A 23,075-nucleotide genomic window follows, 5' to 3' on the forward strand; every position below is an offset into this window, starting at 1 on the left:
CATGTTTTTTTACAAAAAAACATAAAATTATCCTTTTAAAGACGTATTCTTCCCAAAAAAACAATATATAAAATAGTAAAAGAGGGGTTTAGTGACACTCACCTTTGGGTGCATTTTATATTATCGCAATCTCTCAAATCGGTCTACACGTCCTAAATTAAGTAGGAACGATTTAATAACCAATTATTCTACAAACAACTAAGTTTCTCCAATACTTAGAATTTTCACATAATTTTGAGATTTTCTCGAAAGTCTTTATTTTGATTATGTTGGCGTACATATATATATATATATATATATATATATATATATATATATATATATATATATATAGGGTGAGGTTCTAGAGTGAACACTAGTGTATTTGCGAACTGAGTGAACAAATCCTGGCCATTGATCTACACATGTGTATGGCCAGGATCTCATAATCAAATCGTAAAATACACTAGTGTATTTCAACATCAAATCCTGGCCATTGATCTACACACGTGTATGGCCAGGATTAGTTCACTGAGTTCGCAAGCTACACTAGTGTTCACTCTTGAACCTAATCCTATATATATATATATACACTAGGTTATCACCCGGGTGGCAACCCGGGTTGGAAAATTTAAATTAAATTAAATTAATCATAAGTGTATGGATAAAAGTAATGCAAATAAAGTGACATTACATAAAATATTAACAAAGTTTTCTTTATAAGTCGTGTACAAAAACATCAAGAAAAAGACAAATATCGGTTCTGCAATTTTACAATGAAAAACAGACATCATAATCGATCTTTTTCTTTTTACACCACCCAAAATTCAAGGAGAAAATAACCTGTACCTTATTTGCTTTAAAAGACATACGTTAAATAATAATCAAGGTAGGTACTAAAATGAATGAACATAAGTATATTAAAAAAGAAACTATGAACTTGACAACGGTTAGATACAACATCTGAATCTTGTAGATACTCCGGACGGCCCAACTTCTTGAGGACGAATCAAAGCCTTATTGTGAAGTGAAAACTCTCATATCAAACTTTCAAACTTTGACTAAGAATCATATCAAATACAATAAAGTAGTCATCTTTGATTGATATGTCTTGTTTTAATACGATCCCATTCGATAGTAGTGATGTAAATATTTTGATTATCTAACTATTTAAATGATAAATTAATAAAGATTGGATTATCAGTTTTTTTAATCAAAAGCTAAGGAATCACTTTAAACTTTCTTCTAACCAAATTTGACGGATGTTATTTCAAAAACTTGTCTCTATTTTTTTCTATAAAATGTCATTATTGATCATTTTAAATGTTACATTCTTAAATTATTAAAATTAAAAGTAATTCTTAAATAATTAAAATTTAAAGTACTCTAGAATTCAAATATAAGTCCTCCCTAACACAATTTTCTACCAAATTTCTATCACAGCTACTTATCCTATCTTAATTATAGATGAGATAATCACTTTTCAATGGCTAAGGTAAAAATAAAATAAAATACAACCAAAGTGTCATGTTACGTAAATTAGTGACAAATGGAAATACATTTTAAAGATAGTCGAGTCCCTTTGAAGATCTTCAAGTTGCCAAAACCGTTCCTTTAGTAAATTGAGTCCATTCTACAAAAAGAACCAACCAAATTATAAGCGTTTAACTACATAAAATCAACTATGGTGGACCTATGATTTTATTTTTCATTGAGGGACAATCATGAGGATTAACTTATGAGTAATCAAACAATAATAAAAAATACATGTTGAACTTTTGAGAATGAAATAGAAAATTAAAAATATAGGACCTTGATCTTTGCTTAATACCAAAGATCAACTTTCAACATTCAAGTATGTTTGTGCGGTTTGGCATCAAAGGCTTCCATATGTGTTGAATAACTTAAGTATGACATAAGAGTGTCATTCAGAATGTAAATTGGCAATCTGTAACATATTTCAATTTCAAAGTAGATGACTCAACATCATGTCGTATGTTTTACTTGTTGCATGAGGTAGCATTATGTGTGGATATTATTAGTGGGACACAATTTGCTAAGAGAAGACTTAAAATTTGACAAAAAAAACGATAAAACTGTCACACCCCAACCAATGGCGGAAACATCGGGATGAGACGAAGTGTGAAGATTGCTCGATACATCATAACGCTAATAATTGTGACAAGTATTTAAATAATCCCAATTTCATTTCATAACTTCAAATAGTCAACATTACATAAACTCAAATAACAACAAGTTCCAAAAGTAATACATAACAACATAAGCAAAATTGATACAACATATTAAACCTAAACGTCTATATGTGTATCTAGGCATCAACGCTACTTCTTTTTATAGCATCGTCATCATCAACCTGTAACATGTTTAAAAATACAATTCAATGCAAAAGCAAAGGCGAGTATACAAGTTTGATACATACATAGCAAAAGATAAGTTTAAACAATTCCTCATAGCAAGCATGTGATTCAAGATAAACATCTAAACATGGTATGTGTCTAACATATCAAACCAAGGAAACGCAATATGCTCATGACATAACCGAAGATAAAGAGGCGGGTCGTTAATCCTATAGCGCTACATATGTCACGGTTTGGCTCGTACGAAGTTAATGATAAATTCAACACATAAGATTAATCCAAGTTTAAAGCATCAAGCCATCACGTATACAAGCATGTTATAGGAATGTTCATGTGTTTAAGCAAAATGTTCATGTGTAAGTTTGTTGATAGATAAAACATGTTACACCCCAAAAGTGATAAAAGTAAAAGGGGGAATACGAGTATACTCACGGTATTTGCAAGCTTTTCCTACTTGAATTCCCGCGAGTGAGTTGGTGGATGGATTAGTTTGGAGCACCTTGTCCTTCTACACGAGGCAAACAAGGTGTGTGAGTTTGGCGTTTACGGAAGATTATAGATTCGGAGTTTAAAATGTATAGAAAATAACATACGTAAAAATAATCATCTTGTACACATAACCCTTGTTCTTGACACTATTAGAACTCAAGAGAGTTGGTATGATTTCATGGATTCAAAGGTCCATTAGAGTCGTAACAAGAGCATGGTCATAGATGATGTAACATATTCTTGACAAGTAACTATTAAGTTACCATCAAGTTTAGTTACTTAGGTATATATGTATGTACATAGAATAGCTTAGATATTATATTGGTTACAAGTCTTATGATTCAAGCATGAGGTAGGAGATCAATGTCTCCATTTAGGCACCTCTTTGTGTCATAGAGTTCATACATGAGGTAGGAAGAACAAGCTTCCATTTAGGCACCTCTATTGTTCACCACTACACTTGTTGTTATAAACAACAAGGAGGGTCATGAACATACAAGTATTATGGTATTAACAACAACTAAACTATAGCAAAACATCAAGTAATGAGTGGATTCTTATGAAGGATAGCCCAAGCTAGTCCAACCATCACACATTCATCAAGTTTCATACTTGAACACTACTTGTGGGTAAAACCCTAATTAAAAACAGAAAGTTTATGAGGTTTTAACCCCTGATTTAGATGTCTCAGCCATGTTTTTAAGCTTAACCAACCATAAGAGGGGTTGTAAGCATTAGGACATTGGCTTGAGTTGTGTCAAACACAAGTTGGATGAAGTTTACATAAGTTTGTAACAAAATAGAAAGTTTTTGGTCAATTTCGGAGCAATTCCAGGTCTGATTTCTCCAAGGAGAAGTCAAGGAATCAAACTCCATGATTAACCAAGCAAATAGGAAGAAGAATCAAGTGTTTTCATCAAGAAATGAGCAAGTTATACCAAGTTTAGTGTAGAGGTATGAATCTGTCCGAAAATGCAGATTCTTGCTTGAATTTGGGAGTGTTTTGGTGAGATTTGAGAGTGGTGAAAGTGTCCAAGTGCTTGGGGAAGCTTGGGTATTTATAGGGAGGTGTTTAGGGTTGATTAGAGGGGTTAACAAGTGCCAAAACTCGGTTTAAGCTTGAAATCCCGCTCAAAAATGGAAGCTGGTCGCGACCATCCAACTTTCTGCAGATCAGGGACCTCACGCGGCCCGCCTGAGGTTTCAGGCTAAGTCCACGCGGGCCGCGAGCCACTTGTGGTTCTGAATAAGTTCTATTTTTTTACAATTTGGCCCCTGAAGTTGTGTAATTGATGCATTTAAGGGGTTTTAAGGGCCATTCTTGTCACAAAAGCATAGATTAGGTTATGATTAAGTATGAGGAGTGTAAACCAAGCATAATCAAGCGTATGAGTATCAATTCAAGTGTCGTTCTTGTTCAAAACACGTTCGAAGCATAAGTTTAGTTAAATTACAAGTTCACACATAGTTTCCAAGAGAAATGATCAAACATAGATTGATTCACGAAGTTGGACATACGAGCTTAATTAGAGTGCGTACAACATACACATAACAAAATACCAGTTCCATTAATGATCCAAGTCTCGATTTGATAAGGATTACAAAGAAAATAAATGATTACAAGAGTACAAGGTTTCCAAAAATAGATTACGAACAAAACCTTCTATAAATGGAAAGTACAAAATAGCCGGGCGTCACAGTCTCCCATCCTTTAGGAAATTCCGTCCCGAAATTTAGGAAAACGTAGGGAAAAGATGAGGATATTTCGACTTCATTTCGCTTTCGAGCTCCCAGGTAAATTCAGCGCCACGTTTTCCTTCCCATCGAACTTTGACAATAGGAATTCGACTGCGCCTCAATTGCTTGGTTTCTTGGTCCATGATCTCGACCGGTTTTTCCACAAAGTGAAGCGTTTCGTTGACTTGCATGTCTTCGAGAGGAACATGGAGTCCTTCGTCAGCTAGACATTTCTTTAAGTTGGACACGTGGAAGACAGGGTGTACATTGCTGAGTTCTTCGGGCAGGTCCAGTCTATACGCAACCTCGCCAATCCTCTCGAGAATTTTGAAAGGACCAACGTAGCGAGGTGCGAGTTTCCCTTTCTTGCCAAATCGAACCACGCCCTTCCAAGGGGATACCTTGAGAAGTACAAAGTCACCTGTCTCGAATTCCATAGGTTTGTGTCCCTTGTCAGCGTAACTCTTTTGTCGGCTCCTGGCTTTCAATAAGTTGTCCCGAACCTGTAAAATCTTGTACGTCGTCTCTTGTATAAGCTCGGGACCGGTGATTTGGGCTTGACCAATCTCGTGCCAACAAATAGGCGAACGGCACTTGCAACCATACAATGCTTCGAAAGGTGCCATTTGAATACTCGCGTGATAACTGTTATTGTACGAGAATTCGACCAAGGGCAAGTGTGAATCCCAGTTGCCACCAAAATCTATTACGCATGAACGAAGCATATCCTCTAAGGTTTGGATAGTACGCTCGGTTTGACCGTCCGTCTGAGGATGGAAGGCAGTGCTAAGGTTGAGTATAGTACCCATAGCAGATTGAAAAGTTTGCCAGAGACGAGACGTAAAACGAGCATCACGATCAGAAATGATGTCAATGGGAATACTATGACGACAGATTATCTCCTTCATGTAGACCTTAGCCAATTTCTCGACTTTGAAATCTTCACGAATAGGGAGGAAGTGAGCTGACTTGGTCAATCGATCAACGATTACCCAAATGCTGTCATGACCAGCAGTAGTGTGAGGAAGCTTAGTGATAAAATCCATGGCAATGCTCTCCCATTTCCAGGTAGGAATCCTTGGTTGTTTGAGTAAGCCAGAGGGACGTTGATGTTCAGCTTTCACTTTGGAACATGTGAGACATTTTGAGACGAAAGTGGCTATATCCTTCTTCATTCCAGGCCACCAATAGGATGTACGCATATCATGGTACATCTTGTCGGCACAAGGGAGAATAGAATACTTCGTGTTATGGGCCTCCTTCATCAGGAATTTGCGAAGATCATCACGGTTGGGAATCCAGATACGATTGAGATAGTATAAAATGCCATCAGATTTGGACACGAGACTATTTTCAGCACCACATTGCATCTCGTTGTAGAGGTTACCCTCATTAACGGATGTGTACTGAGCGTTACGTATGCGATTTTGAAGATCGTGGACGAGTTGGAAACAACGGATACTTTTGACATGAGTTTTACGACTAAGAGCGTCGGCTACTACATTCGCTTTACCTGGGTGGTATTTGATTTCGCAATCGTAGTCGTTTAACAATTCCACCCAACGACGTTGACGCATGTTTAGTTCCTTTTGGTTGAAGATGTGTTGAAGGCTCTTATGGTCGGTGAAGACCACACATTTAGTACCATAAAGGTAGTGTCGCCAAATCTTCAATGCAAAAACGACTGCACTAAGTTCAAGGTCGTGGGTGGTATAGTTTTTCTCATGAATTTTGAGTTGTCTCGATGCGTAAGCAATAACCTTGTCGCGTTGCATAAGGACACAACCAAGGCCGAGGTTTGAAGCGTCGCAATACACGACAAAATCATGGTTACCATCAGGAAGCGTTAGGATAGGAGTATTGCAAAGCATATCCTTGAGCATTTGAAAAGATTCCTCTTGTTCGGGACCCCAAACAAAAGGTCTCTCTTTTTGAGTCAAGGAGGTCAAAGGAACATCGATTTTTGAAAAGTTGGAGATAAAACGACGATAGTAACCAGCAAGACCAAGAAACGAGCGAATTTCAGACGGAGATTTAGGTGCGATCCAATTTTTCACAGCTTCGATTTTAGCGGGGTCAACGTGAATTCCAAGCTCGTTGACAGTATGACCAAGGAATTGAACCTCTTTTAGCCAAAATTCACACTTGGAGAATTTGGCGTATAGACGTTCAGTACGAAGGAGTTCAAGGATAAGGTGCAAGTGTCGCTTATGCTCTTCTTGCGTCTTGGAATAGATGAGAATATCGTCGATGAAGACGATCACAAAACGGTCCAAGTATGCTTTGCACACGCGGTTCATTAAATCTATGAAAACAGCAGGTGCGTTGGTCAAACCAAAGGGCATGACCACGAACTCGTAATGACCATAACGCGTACGGAAAGCGGTTTTAGGTACATCTTCTTCGAGTACTCGAAGTTGATGATACCCAGAACGAAGATCGATCTTTGAAAAGCAGGTTGCGCCTTGCAATTGATCGAAGAGGTCATCAATGCGAGGAAGAGGGTATCGGTTTTTGATAGTAAGCTTGTTGAGCTCGCGATAGTCAATACACATACGAAATGACCCATCTTTCTTTTTGACAAACAAAACGGGAGCGCCCCAAGGAGAAGTACTAGGGCGTATAAAGCCTTTGTCAAGAAGCTCTTGAAGTTGACTCGAGAGCTCTTGCATCTCAGAGGGTGCTAGACGATAGGGGGACTTAGTGACAGGCGTAGCGCCGGGCACTAAGTCGATGCGAAAATCGACAGAACGAGCAGGAGGCGGACCAGGAAGATCCTCGGGAAATACCTCCGGAAAGTCGCGTACAACAGGAACGTCGCTTATGCTTGGGCCTTTGTCCTTCTTTTCCACAATGTGGGCGAGAAAGGCGAAGGTACCCTTGCGTAAGCATTTGTTTGCTTTGATACACGACATAAGCTTAAGGCCTTGCGAAGGCTTTTCACCATAGACGTGTAGAGAGTCACCGTTTGGAAGAGGTAAGCGAATAAACTTCTCGGAACAGACAACTTCAGCACGAACTTGCCTAAGCCAGTCCATACCTACTATGACGTCGAAACTACCCATTTGCATAGGTATGAGATCGATTGAAAACGTATGATCGTTTAGAATCAACGAGCAGTTGGAGAGAACAGATTTGACAACGACGGTTTTACCATTCGCGACTTCGACAGCGAAAGATTTTGGCAACTTAGAGCGTTTACACTTGAGCAAGGACTCGAATTCTAACGACACAAAACTTTTATCGGCACCAGTATCAAATAAGCATGAAGCATAGACATGGTTAACGAGAAACGTACCAGTAATGACGTCGTTCGCGTTTTGAGCCTAAGCAGTGGTGAGAAGGAAAGCTCGACCTCTAGCGGGTTCTTGGACCTGTTGCTGTTGTTGTTGAGGCTGCGGTTGCTGCTGTCGAGGTTGTTGTGGCTGGTATCGTTGAGGGCATACGTTGGCCATATGGTTGGTATCACCACACGTGTAGCATGCTCGCGAAGGGGCGACTTGATTCGGGGCTAAAGGACTTGGTTTTGGTGGGCATGAGGTGGGAAGCGGCAGTATGGAGCAGTATGCCCACCTCGGCCACACTTGTCGCACTTTCGACATTGAACGTTTGGAGGGTGATGATACTGGCATTTGCCACACTTCGGTTGCGTTCCAGTGTAAACCTTGCGTGGAGTTTCATTGTTGGTAAAAGCAGGCACGGTTTGAAGGGGTTGTGGGTTTGGCGGAGTGACGACTGCACAGTTTTGGCTTGAAGCCTTCCGCTTCTTGCCTTGGTTTTTCTTAGACGGTTGGGAGGGTTTGGGCTCATCAGAAGAGTCAATTGTAGCTTGGCGTGCACTCTTTGTTGAAACCTTGTCAAAGGTTCCATGAAGAACGCAGTTGTTGTTAAGTTCGGTGGCTATACGAAAAGCATCTTCAATGGTTTGGGGATTGGCAGAGGCAAGGTGGTTTGTCAAGGAAGGTGCAACACAACGGACGAATTTGGCTACGGTTTTGGGAACGGTTTCGACTTGTCCAGGAAAGAGAACACTGAGTTGTTTAAAGCGCGTAATCAGGCCGTCCATGTCACTCCCCTTCTGAGTAAGGTTCCAAAATTCGTTCTCCAATTTTTGGAGTTCATGAGGAGGACAGAAGTGGTCTTTCATAAGCTGTTTGAGATCGTCCCAAGGCATAGCATGTGCGACCTCGTTTCCTCTTTTGTTGCGTCCAGTCGTCCACCACTCGAGTGCCTTTTCATGAAATACCTCAGTTGCATTCAAGGTTCTTAGTTCGTCAGGGCAACCACTTTGCAAGAAGGTAAGCTCGATGGCATCAAACCAGTTCATCATGGCGGTAGCGCCATTCTTGCCAGTAAATTCTAAGGGTTTACAAGCCATGAATTGCTTAAATTGGAAGGTCGGTTTGGGTTTTTCTGCCTTTGAGTCAACAGAGCCATGTGGTGAATCGGTTTGAATCTTGCTAACGATGTCGGGTAGGACTTTAGCAAATTGCTTGGCCATAAATTTCATGCAATCTTTTTGAGACATGGCGGTGGAAGTTGAACCCTTATTTGACTTTTGCTTCTTGGAAGAGCGAGACGACATCTAAAAGATTGCAAGAGAAGGAAAGGATGAGACTTGATCATTAATTGAAAATAAGGTTTGTGTATGTACAAGCAAGTAAATGTTCATGTATCAAGTAAAGTTCACATAGAGCATAAGTTTCCAACATGCATTCAACAAGTATAACACATAAGTTGCGTAAAGGGGTATAAATTTAGTTTGTTCACGAGAATTTTTATTGTTTGTGATTGCGGTAACGTGCGAAATGATTAAAATGACAATTTGAAACGAATGAACGTTCAAGTATAAATCACATATAAATTGAGATACATGAAAGAGAGGCTCAATAAAACATAGGATTGTTTCGGGTAGAGAAACGTCGACAATTCCAAAGTGGGTCGAAAGTCCTTTCGATTTAGAGATATTGTGCTTTGGCCTATAAGTAAGATACTCTCGTCGAGAAGCGATTAACGGTATCTTACCCTTCCGATTACTACACATCTCTAAATGATTGGAACATTCGGGACTTTGGCGAGAATAAAAATCAAGGAATGGGACTTAATCGACAAGATGCGGGTTTCACCCCTAACTTGACGATTTCGTACCCTAAATGTGGTTGGTACTTGTCGGCCAAAAATAAAATTTTGACACTTTGACAAGGGTCCAGTAGAGTTGAAATGGAAATTACCATTAAGTTGTGGATGTCACTCCTAGCTTAATGGTGAAATTTCGTGCAAAAATAGATTAAAGGTAGAGTGAGAGTCGTTTACCAAATTGTGGGTTTCACGCCTATTTTGGTAAAGTTGTCTCGTTGATGTTACAAGAGTATAAAATAGCATAAGTGTATTCGTGTTAGCCTTAGGAAAGGCATATAAATTTAATAACAAGAAGTGTAGCTAGGAAGCATATAAGGTAGAATACAAATGTTTTAAACAACAAATAAGAGGCAAAATTCCTAGAACTATAGATTAGGGCAAAAGCATGGCAATTTTCCTAATTCCCTATAGTTATGGCTCTGATACCAATCTGTCACACCCCAACCAATGGCGGAAACATCGGGATGAGACGAAGTGTGAAGATTGCTCGATACATCATAACGCTAATAATTGTGACAAGTATTAAATAATCCCAATTTCATTTCATAACTTCAAATAGTCAACATTACATAAACTCAAATAACAACAAGTTCCAAAAGTAATACATAACAACATAAGCAAAATTGATACAACATATTAAACCTAAACGTCTATATGTGTATCTAGGCATCAACGCTACTTCTTTTTATAGCATCGTCATCATCAACCTGTAACATGTTTAAAAATACAATTCAATGCAAAAGCAAAGGCGAGTATACAAGTTTGATACATACATAGCAAAAGATAAGTTTAAACAATTCCTCATAGCAAGCAAGTGATTCAAGATAAACATCTAAACATGGTATGTGTCTAACATATCAAACCAAGGAAACGCAATATGCTCATGACATAACCGAAGATAAAGAGGCGGGTCGTTAATCCTATAGCGCTACATATGTCACGGTTTGGCTCGTACGAAGTTAATGATAAATTCAACACATAAGATTAATCCAAGTTTAAAGCATCAAGCCATCACGTATACAAGCATGTTATAGGAATGTTCATGTGTTTAAGCAAAATGTTCATGTGTAAGTTTGTTGATAGATAAAACATGTTACACCCCAAAAGTGATAAAAGTAAAAGGGGGAATACGAGTATACTCACGGTATTTGCAAGCTTTTCCTACTTGAATTCCCGCGAGTGAGTTGGTGGATGGATTAGTTTGGAGCACCTTGTCCTTCTACACGAGGCAAACAAGGTGTGTGAGTTTGGCGTTTACGGAAGATTATAGATTCGGAGTTTAAAATGTATAGAAAATAACATACGTAAAAATAATCATCTTGTACACATAACCCTTGTTCTTGACACTATTAGAACTCAAGAGAGTTGGTATGATTTCATGGATTCAAAGGTCCATTAGAGTCGTAACAAGAGCATGGTCATAGATGATGTAACATATTCTTGACAAGTAACTATTAAGTTACCATCAAGTTTAGTTACTTAGGTATATATGTATGTACATAGAATAGCTTAGATATTATATTGGTTACAAGTCTTATGATTCAAGCATGAGGTAGGAGATCAATGTCTCCATTTAGGCACCTCTTTGTGTCATAGAGTTCATACATGAGGTAGGAAGAACAAGCTTCCATTTAGGCACCTCTATTGTTCACCACTACACTTGTTGTTATAAACAACAAGGAGGGTCATGAACATACAAGTATTATGGTATTAACAACAACTAAACTATAGCAAAACATCAAGTAATGAGTGGATTCTTATGAAGGATAGCCCAAGCTAGTCCAACCATCACACATTCATCAAGTTTCATACTTGAACACTACTTGTGGGTAAAACCCTAATTAAAAACAGAAAGTTTATGAGGTTTTAACCCCTGATTTAGATGTCTCAGCCATGTTTTTAAGCTTAACCAACCATAAGAGGGGTTGTAAGCATTAGGACATTGGCTTGAGTTGTGTCAAACACAAGTTGGATGAAGTTTACATAAGTTTGTAACAAAACATAAAGTTTTTGGTCAATTTCGGAGCAATTCCAGGTCTGATTTCTCCAAGGAGAAGTCAAGGAATCAAACTCCATGATTAACCAAGCAAATAGGAAGAAGAATCAAGTGTTTTCATCAAGAAATGAGCAAGTTATACCAAGTTTAGTGTAGAGGTATGAATCTGTCCGAAAATGCAGATTCTTGCTTGAATTTGGGAGTGTTTTGGTGAGATTTGAGAGTGGTGAAAGTGTCCAAGTGCTTGGGGAAGCTTGGGTATTTATAGGGAGGTGTTTAGGGTTGATTAGAGGGGTTAACAAGTGCCAAAACTCGGTTTAAACTTGAAATCCCGCTCAAAAATGGAAGCTGGTCGCGACCATCCAACTTTCTGCAGATCAGGGACCTCACGCGGCCCGCCTGAGGTTTCAGGCTAAGTCCACGCGGGCCGCGAGCCACTTGTGGTTCTGAATAAGTTCTATTTTTTACAATTTGGCCCCTGAAGTTGTGTCATTGATGCATTTAAGGGGTTTTAAGGGCCATTCTTGTCACAAAAGCATAGATTAGGTTATGATTAAGTATGAGGAGTGTAAACCAAGCATAATCAAGCGTATGAGTATCAATTCAAGTGTCGTTCTTGTTCAAAACACGTTCGAAGCATAAGTTTAGTTAAATTACAAGTTCACACATAGTTTCCAAGAGAAATGATCAAACATAGATTGATTCACGAAGTTGGACATACGAGCTTAATTAGAGTGCGTACAACATACACATAACAAAATACCAGTTCCATTAATGATCCAAGTCTCGATTTGATAAGGATTACAAAGAAAATAAATGATTACAAGAGTACAAGGTTTCCAAAAATAGATTACGAACAAAACCTTCTATAAATGGAAAGTACAAAATAGCCGGGCGTTACAGTCTCCCCTCCTTTAGGAAATTCCGTCCCGAAATTTAGGAAGACGTAGGGAAAAGATGAGGATATTTCGACTTCATTTCGCTTTCGAGCTCCCAGGTAAATTCAGCGCCACGTTTTCCTTCCCATCGAACTTTGACGATAGGAATTCGACTGCGCCTCAATTGCTTGGTTTCTTGGTCCATGATCTCGACCGGTTTTTCCACAAAGTGAAGCGTTTCGTTGACTTGCATGTCTTCGAGAGGAACATGGAGTCCTTCGTCAGCTAGACATTTCTTTAAGTTGGACACGTGGAAGACAGGGTGTACATTGCTGAGTTCTTCGGGCAGGTCCAGTCTATACGCAACCTCGCCAATCCTCTCGAGAATTTTGAAAGGACCAACGTAGCGAGGTGCAAGTTTCCCTTTCTTGCCAAATCGAACCACGCCCTTCCAAGGGGATACCTTGAGAAGTACAAAGTCACCTGTCTCGAATTCCATAGGTTTGTGTCCCTTGTCAGCGTAACTCTTTTGTCGGCTCCTGGCTTTCAATAAGTTGTCCCGAACCTGTAAAATCTTGTACGTCGTCTCTTGTATAAGCTCGGGACCGGTGATTTGGGCTTGACCAATCTCGTGCCAACAAATAGGCGAACGGCACTTGCAACCATACAATGCTTCGAAAGGTGCCATTTGAATACTCGCGTGATAACTGTTATTGTACGAGAATTCGACCAAGGGCAAGTGTGAATCCCAGTTGCCACCAAAATCTATTACGCATGAACGAAGCATATCCTCTAAGGTTTGGATAGTACGCTCGGTTTGACCGTCAGTCTGAGGATGGAAGGCAGTGCCAAGGTTGAGTATAGTACCCATAGCAGATTGAAAAGTTTGCCAGAGACGAGACGTAAAACGAGCATCACGATCAGAAATGATGTCAATGGGAATACTATGACGACAGATTATCTCCTTCATGTAGACCTTAGCCAATTTCTCGACTTTGAAATCTTCACGAATAGGGAGGAAGTGAGCTGACTTGGTCAATCGATCAACGATTACCCAAATGCTGTCATGACCAGCAGTAGTGTGAGGAAGCTTAGTGATAAAATCCATGGCAATGCTCTCCCATTTCCAGGTAGGAATCCTTGGTTGTTTGAGTAAGCCAGAGGGACGTTGATGTTCAGCTTTCACTTTGGAACATGTGAGACATTTTGAGACGAAAGTGGCTATATCCTTCTTCATTCCAGGCCACCAATAGGATGTACGCATATCATGGTACATCTTGTCGGCACAAGGGTGAATAGAATACTTCGTGTTATGGGCCTCCTTCATCAGGAATTTGCGAAGATCATCACGGTTGGGAATCCAGATACGATTGAGATAGTATAAAATGCCATCAGATTTGGACACGAGACTATTTTCAGCACCACATTGCATCTCGTTGTAGAGGTTACCCTCATTAACGGATGTGTACTGAGCGTTACGTATGCGATTTTGAAGATCGTGGACGAGTTGGAAACAACGGATACTTTTGACATGAGTTTTACGACTAAGAGCGTCGGCTACTACATTCGCTTTACCTGGGTGGTATTTGATTTCGCAATCGTAGTCGTTTAACAATTCCACCCAACGACGTTGACGCATGTTTAGTTCCTTTTGGTTGAAGATGTGTTGAAGGCTCTTATGGTCGGTGAAGACCACACATTTAGTACCATAAAGGTAGTGTCGCCAAATCTTCAATGCAAAAACGACTGCACTAAGTTCAAGGTCGTGGGTGGTATAGTTTTTCTCATGAATTTTGAGTTGTCTCGATGCGTAAGCAATAACCTTGTCGCGTTGCATAAGGACACAACCAAGGCCGAGGTTTGAAGCGTCGCAATACACGACAAAATCATGGTTACCATCAGGAAGCGTTAGGATAGGAGTATTGCAAAGCATATCCTTGAGCATTTGAAAAGATTCCTCTTGTTCGGGACCCCAAACAAAAGGTCTCTCTTTTTGAGTCAAGGAGGTCAAAGGAACATCGATTTTTGAAAATTTGGAGATAAAACGACGATAGTAACCAGCAAGACCAAGAAACGAGCGAATTTCAGACGGAGATTTAGGTGCGATCCAATTTTTCACAGCTTCGATTTTAGCGGGGTCAACGTGAATTCCAAGCTCGTTGACAGTATGACCAAGGAATTGAACCTCTTTTAGCCAAAATTCACACTTGGAGAATTTGGCGTATAGACGTTCAGTACGAAGGAGTTCAAGGATAAGGTGCAAGTGTCGCTTATGCTCTTCTTGCGTCTTGGAATAGATGAGAATATCGTCGATGAAGACGATCACAAAACGGTCCAAGTATGCTTTGCACACGCGGTTCATTAAATCTATGAAAACAGCAGGTGCGTTGGTCAAACCAAAGGGCATGACCACGAACTCGTAATGACCATAACGCGTACGGAAAGCGGTTTTAGGTACATCTTCTTCGAGTACTCGAAGTTGATGATACCCAGAACGAAGATCGATCTTTGAAAAGCAGGTTGCGCCTTGCAATTGATCGAAGAGGTCATCAATGCGAGGAAGAGGGTATCGGTTTTTGATAGGAAGCTTGTTGAGCTCGCGATAGTCAATACACATACGAAATGACCCATCTTTCTTTTTGACAAACAAAACGGGAGCGCCCCAAGGAGAAGTACTAGGGCGTATAAAGCCTTTGTCAAGAAGCTCTTGAAGTTGACTCGAGAGCTCTTGCATCTCAGAGGGTGCTAGACGATAGGGGGACTTAGTGACAGGCGTAGCGCCGGGCACTAAGTCGATGCGAAAATCGACAGAACGAGCAGGAGGCGGACCAGGAAGATCCTCGGGAAATACCTCCGGAAAGTCGCGTACAACAGGAACGTCGCTTATGCTTGGGCCTTTGTCCTTCTTTTCCACAATGTGGGCGAGAAAGGCGAAGGTACCCTTGCGTAAGCATTTGTTTGCTTTGATACACGACATAAGCTTAAGGCCTTGCGAAGGCTTTTCACCATAGACGTGTAGAGAGTCACCGTTTGGAAGAGGTAAGCGAATAAACTTCTCGGAACAGACAACTTCAGCACGAACTTGCTTAAGCCAGTCCATACCTACTATGACGTCGAAACTACCCATTTGCATAGGTATTAGATCGATTGAAAACGTATGATCGTTTAGAATCAACGAGCAGTTGGAGAGAACAGATTTGACAACGACGGTTTTACCATTCGCGACTTCGACAGCGAAAGATTTTGGCAACTTAGAGCGTTTACACTTGAGCAAGGACTCGAATTCTAACGACACAAAACTTTTATCGGCACCAGTATCAAATAAGCATGAAGCATAGACATGGTTAACGAGAAACGTACCAGTAATGACGTCGTTCGCGTTTTGAGCCTAAGCAGTGGTGAGAAGGAAAGCTCGACCTCTAGCGGGTTCTTGGACCTGTTGCTGTTGTTGTTGAGGCTGCGGTTGCTGCTGTCGAGGTTGTTGTGGCTGGTATCGTTGAGGGCATACGTTGGCCATATGGTTGGTATCACCACACGTGTAGCATGCTCGCGCAGGGGCGACTTGATTCGGGGCTAAAGGACTTGGTTTTGGTGGGCATGAGGTGGGAAGCGGCAGTATGGAGCAGTATGCCCACCTCGGCCACACTTGTCGCACTTTCGACATTGAACGTTTGGAGGGTGATGATACTGGCATTTGCCACACTTCGGTTGCGTTCCAGTGTAAACCTTGCGTGGAGTTTCATTGTTGGTAAAAGCAGGCACGGTTTGAAGGGGTTGTGGGTTTGGCGGAGTGACGACCGCACAGTTTTGGCTTGAAGCCTTCCGCTTCTTGCCTTGGTTTTTCTTAGACGGTTGGGAGGGTTTGGGCTCATCAGAAGAGTCAATTGTAGCTTGGCGTGCACTCTTTGTTGAAACCTTGTCAAAGGTTCCATGAAGAACGCAGTTGTTGTTAAGTTCGGTGGCTATACGAAAAGCATCTTCAATGGTTTGGGGATTGGCAGAGGCAAGGTGGTTTGTCAGGGAAGGTGCAACACAACGGACGAATTTGGCTACGGTTTTGGGAACGGTTTCGACTTGTCCAGGAAAGAGAACACTGAGTTGTTTAAAGCGCGTAATCAGGCCGTCCATGTCACTCCCCTTCTGAGTAAGGTTCCAAAATTCGTTCTCCAATTTTTGGAGTTCATGAGGAGGACAGAAGTGGTCTTTCATAAGCTGTTTGAGATCGTCCCAAGGCGTAGCATGTGCGACCTCGTTTCCTCTTTTGTTGCGTTCAGTCGTCCACCACTCGAGTGCCTTTTCACGAAACACCTCAGTTGCATTCAAGGTTCTTAGTTCGTCAGGGCAACCACTTTGCAAAAAGGTAAGCTCGATGGCATCAAACCAGTTCATCATGGCGGTAGCGCCATTCTTGCCAGTAAATTCTAAGGGTTTACAAGCCATGAATTGCTTAAATTGGAAGGTCGGTTTGGGTTTTTCTGCCTTTGAGTCAACAGAGCCATGTGGTGAATCGGTTTGAATCTTGCTAACGATGTCGGGTAGGACTTTAGCAAATTGCTTGGCCATAAATTTCATGCAATCTTTTTGAGACATGGCGGTGGAAGTTGAACCCTTATTTGACTTTTGCTTCTTGGAAGAGTGAGACGACATCTAAAAGATTGCAAGAGAAGGAAAGGATGAGACTTGATCATTAATTGAAAATAAGGTTTGTGTATGTACAAGCAAGTAAATGTTCATGTATCAAGTAAAGTTCACATAGAGCATAAGTTTCCAACATGCATTCAACAAGTATAACACATAAGTTGCGTAAAGGGGTATAAATTTAGTTTGTTCACGAGAATTTTTATTGTTTGTGATTGCGGTAACGTGCGAAATGATTAAAACGACAATTTGAAACGAATGAACGTTCAAGTATAAATCACATATAAATTGAGATACATGAAAGAGAGGCTCAATAAAACATAGGATTGTTTCGGGTAGAGAAACGTCGACAATTCCAAAGTGGGTCGAAAGTCCTTTCGATTTAGAGATATTGTGCTTTGGCCTATAAGTAAGATACTCTCGTCGAGAAGCGATTAACGGTATCTTACCCTTCCGATTACTACACATCTCTAAATGATTGGAACATTCGGGACTTTGGCGAGAATAAAAATCAAGGAATGGGACTTAATCGACAAGATGCGGGTTTCACCCCTAACTTGACGATTTCGTACCCTAAATGTGGTTGGTACTTGTCGGCCAAAAATAAAATTTTGACACTTTGACAAGGGTCCAGTAGAGTTGAAATGGAAATTACCATTAAGTTGTGGATGTCACTCCTAGCTTAATGGTGAAATTTCGTGCAAAAATAGATTAAAGGTAGAGTGAGAGTCGTTTACCAAATTGTGGGTTTCACGCCTATTTTGGTAAAGTTGTCTCGTTGATGTTACAAGAGTATAAAATAGCATAAGTGTATTCGTGTTAGCCTTAGGAAAGGCATATAAATTTAATAACAAGAAGTGTAGCTAGGAAGCATATAAGGTAGAATACAAATGTTTTAAACAACAAATAAGAGGCAAAATTCCTAGAACTATAGATTAGGGCAAAAGCATGGCAATTTTCCTAATTCCCTATAGTTATGGCTCTGATACCAATCTGTCACACCCCAACCAATGGCGGAAACATCGGGATGAGACGAAGTGTGAAGATTACTCGATACATCATAACGCTAATAATTGTGACAAGTATTAAATAATCCCAATTTCATTTCATAACTTCAAATAGTCAACATTACATAAACTCAAATAACAACAAGTTCCAAAAGTAATACATAACAACATAAGCAAAATTGATACAACATATTAAACCTAAACGTCTATATGTGTATCTAGGCATCAACGCTACTTCTTTTTATAGCATCGTCATCATCAACCTGTAACATGTTTAAAAATACAATTCAATGCAAAAGCAAAGGCGAGTATACAAGTTTGATACATACATAGCAAAAGATAAGTTTAAACAATTCCTCATAGCAAGCATGTGATTCAAGATAAACATCTAAACATGGTATGTGTCTAACATATCAAACCAAGGAAACGCAATATGCTCATGACATAACCGAAGATAAAGAGGCGGGTCGTTAATCCTATAGCGCTACATATGTCACGGTTTGGCTCGTACGAAGTTAATGATAAATTCAACACATAAGATTAATCCAAGTTTAAAGCCTCAAGCCATCACGTATACAAGCATGTTATAGGAATGTTCATGTGTTTAAGCAAAATGTTCATGTGTAAGTTTGTTGATAGATAAAACATGTTACACCCCAAAAGTGATAAAAGTAAAATGGGGAATACGAGTATACTCACGGTATTTGCAAGCTTTTCCTACTTGAATTCCCGCGAGTGAGTTGGTGGATGGATTAGTTTGGAGCACCTTGTCCTTCTACACGAGGCAAACAAGGTGTGTGAGTTTGGCGTTTACGGAAGATTATAGATTCGGAGTTTAAAATGTATAGAAAATAACATACGTAAAAATAATCATCTTGTACACATAACCCTTGTTCTTGACACTATTAGAACTCAAGAGAGTTGGTATGATTTCATGGATTCAAAGGTCCATTAGAGTCGTAACAAGAGCATGGTCATAGATGATGTAACATATTCTTGACAAGTAACTATTAAGTTACCATCAAGTTTAGTTACTTAGGTATATATGTATGTACATAGAATAGCTTAGATATTATATTGGTTACAAGTCTTATGATTCAAGCATGAGGTAGGAGATCAATGTCTCCATTTAGGCACCTCTTTGTGTCATAGAGTTCATACATGAGGTAGGAAGAACAAGCTTCCATTTAGGCACCTCTATTGTTCACCACTACACTTGTTGTTATAAACAACAAGGAGGGTCATGAACATACAAGTATTATGGTATTAACAACAACTAAACTATAGCAAAACATCAAGTAATGAGTGGATTCTTATGAAGGATAGCCCAAGCTAGTCCAACCATCACACATTCATCAAGTTTCATACTTGAACACTACTTGTGGGTAAAACCCTAATTAAAAACAGAAAGTTTATGAGGTTTTAACCCCTGATTTAGATGTCTCAGCCATGTTTTTAAGCTTAACCAACCATAAGAGGGGTTGTAAGCATTAGGACATTGGCTTGAGTTGTGTCAAACACAAGTTGGATGAAGTTTACATAAGTTTGTAACAAAACAGAAAGTTTTTGGTCAATTTCGGAGCAATTCCAGGTCTGATTTCTCCAAGGAGAAGTCAAGGAATCAAACTCCATGATTAACCAAGCAAATAGGAAGAAGAATCAAGTGTTTTCATCAAGAAATGAGCAAGTTATACCAAGTTTAGTGTAGAGGTATGAATCTGTCCGAAAATGCAGATTCTTGCTTGAATTTGGGAGTGTTTTGGTGAGATTTGAGAGTGGTGAAAGTGTCCAAGTGCTTGGGGAAGCTTGGGTATTTATAGGGAGGTGTTTAGGGTTGATTAGAGGGGTTAACAAGTGCCAAAACTCGGTTTAAACTTGAAATCCCGCTCAAAAATGGAAGCTGGTCGCGACCATCCAACTTTCTGCAGATCAGGGACCTCACGCGGCCCGCCTGAGGTTTCAGGCTAAGTCCACGCGGGCCGCGAGCCACTTGTGGTTCTGAATAAGTTCTATTTTTTTACAATTTGGCCCCTGAAGTTGTGTAATTGATGCATTTAAGGGGTTTTAAGGGCCATTCTTGTCACAAAAGCATAGATTAGGTTATGATTAAGTATGAGGAGTGTAAACCAAGCATAATCAAGCGTATGAGTATCAATTCAAGTGTCGTTCTTGTTCAAAACACGTTCGAAGCATAAGTTTAGTTAAATTACAAGTTCACACATAGTTTCCAAGAGAAATGATCAAACATAGATTGATTCACGAAGTTGGACATACGAGCTTAATTAGAGTGCGTACAACATACACATAACAAAATACCAGTTCCATTAATGATCCAAGTCTCGATTTGATAAGGATTACAAAGAAAATAAATGATTACAAGAGTACAAGGTTTCCAAAAATAGATTACGAACAAAACCTTCTATAAATGGAAAGTACAAAATAGCCGGGCGTTACAAAAACCAAGTACACATTATAGACTAACCTGCTCCCATGTGGCAACTGCTTTACATAGATTATAGTCGAAAGATAAGCCTTCCACATTTCCAGTTTTGGGGACATTCTGTTAAAAATCAGCCAATGAAGATACTAAACTAAAAGATACAAGTAGAAGACAAACATGAATCTATCTACAAAAAATGTTAAAGATCACATAAATTACAATAAATAGAAACAAAATAATCATCTATAAAATTTTGAAACTGTAATAATTATGTGTATGATTAACAAATATTACAACCCAGCCAGACTATAGATCCACAAAGCATCAATGAATTAAAATTCTAGGTGAATCAAAACAATGAGGCAACTCCCCGGTCCAAAATAAATCAGCAAGTCTGAATTCTAAAACAATATTCACATAAAACCCAGGTTTAAAATTAAACAACAATATAAAATTAAACAATTTTTCCTTCATTGTGACTATCAAACATTGAATATACTAATTCCCTGGAAAGTATAATTACATTCATCCAACATGTGCCCTACTCGTTTAAACTCTTCGTACGGAAGGCACGTAATATTCTAATTGTATTAATAAATATATATGGGCGATAGGGTACATATCTCATATTTGTAAATTTGTAATCAACCTTTTTTAAAATTCTAATTCAATACTACCCCTCGAGTAACTTACATGAACCGTTTTGGTCCCTTCACTTTGCAACTGCATCGACCGCCATTAATGGCGATAAAATGCTGATGATAAAGGAATAATGAACTCAAATAAGTAGTTACCATCAACTCCAATTTCGATCTCCCTTGCAAGAATGATGATGGTTACGACAATTATAGTATCAAACTAAGTTTTCAAACATGAATACCTCTTCAACAGCTTGCTGAAAAAAGTATTAAGTCAGATCTAAATAACCCTTAGCTTCATCTTTATCAGGAGTTAAAAAGCATAAGAAGTTTGCCCATTGCCCATACACCACAAGGCATCATATTTCTGTGGATCAATTGACAATGCTTCATCTAATTTTGATATAGCATCTACATCATCAAATCAAATGAAACCTTAACCAAACTAATGAACCATCAAACTCCCTACAACAATTTCATATTTTAGAAATTAAGTTACCTTTATTCAGATATTTTACTTACTGAACACTCTGAAGGTCGACCATCCGAGCAAAGCCCCTCCTCATCTTGTTAGGTTCTATATGAATTAAGGAATATGACCTATCAAAAATCAGAAAATTAAAGCAAAACATCATGTATAAATTAGAAATATAGTTATAAATTGCATAATTAGTAACCCTAGCCTCGGTATCGAGGGTTTTTGTGTGTTAATGACGGGTCCCGAACAGTGAGTAATGACGAATTTTTTTCTTTTGCATCACCTGAACTGCATTCCAGTTGCTCTGCAAGGACGATAATACATCATTAGCTTCTTAAACATCCAACTTGAAAGAACGATAATTATAATTATATATAAACATATAGCTACCAAATCGAAGCTGAAAATATGCATCTTCTTTTAAGCTGAAACTCTTCATTTGCTACCTAACTCTGCACTAAAAACCCTCAATTTAGAACATCAACACATATGAAAAAGTAGATGTTGAGATTGTTAATTTAATGATAAAATAAATGTATAACATAGATCTAATATCACAAAAATCCAATGATATAACTGTTATATAGAACAAATAATAAACGTATAACAGAGATCTAATATCACAAAACCCACCGAAGAAATAACTTTCAAAATTGACTCAAAATTAGATAAACTCATTCATCAAATTTATACCAGATAATCCATTTCAGAAGCTATACCAGATAAAATTTACACACATAGATCAAAAGCACCTACTTATTACTCGTTTACACATAAAAACATACCTAGGGTTCTGCTTCAGCGGATGTGATAGAGACAGTGGCGGCGACGTTAATTCTAACCCTAGTTCTTGTCAAACGCACCAACGTTACGGGGATTATTGTTGTGGTCCACAACCCTCTCTTGATAAAACCGGTTCGCCACCGGTGCAGACCACCGTGTCGGGGCTAATCCTGACCCTGTGATTCTCTTAGCAGCATGTCTCTTCATTTTTGGGATTGATTGTTGTTCTCGATAAGAAATTAGGGTTTGAAATTGGATGGTTGGAGGCGGACAGCAAATGAAGATTGGAAATGAAGATTGGAAATGAAGATTGGAAATATTAATTTTTTTATAACATATATATCCGGATCCGGATATAAAACGGGACTTCATTATATGTGAAAAGAATACCCATTCAGTTTCCCGCCAAAACCACATCTAGGAAGCCCTAATATTGTGCCAAGTGTCTCAAATTTTTTTTGTTTATTATATATAATAGATAATATATATATATAT

At 39.2% G+C, this 23,075-nt stretch overlaps 1 long non-coding RNA gene across 1 annotated transcript; it reads right to left on the reverse strand.

Moving 5' to 3' along the window:
• Window positions 1–1,393: 1,393 nt before the first annotated feature.
• LOC110934861 lies at window positions 1,394–22,246 on the reverse strand. Its single transcript, XR_002588686.2, has 3 exons — window positions 22,188–22,246; window positions 20,724–22,101; window positions 1,394–1,612 (listed from the first exon to the last, which is right to left on the reverse strand). It is a non-coding gene; the product is annotated as an uncharacterized LOC110934861 (long non-coding RNA).
• Between the last annotated feature and the right edge of the window lie 829 nt (window positions 22,247–23,075).

Source organism: Helianthus annuus, chromosome 4, assembly GCF_002127325.2.
Source record: "Helianthus annuus cultivar XRQ/B chromosome 4, HanXRQr2.0-SUNRISE, whole genome shotgun sequence".
NCBI classification, from domain to species: domain Eukaryota; kingdom Viridiplantae; phylum Streptophyta; class Magnoliopsida; order Asterales; family Asteraceae; genus Helianthus; species Helianthus annuus.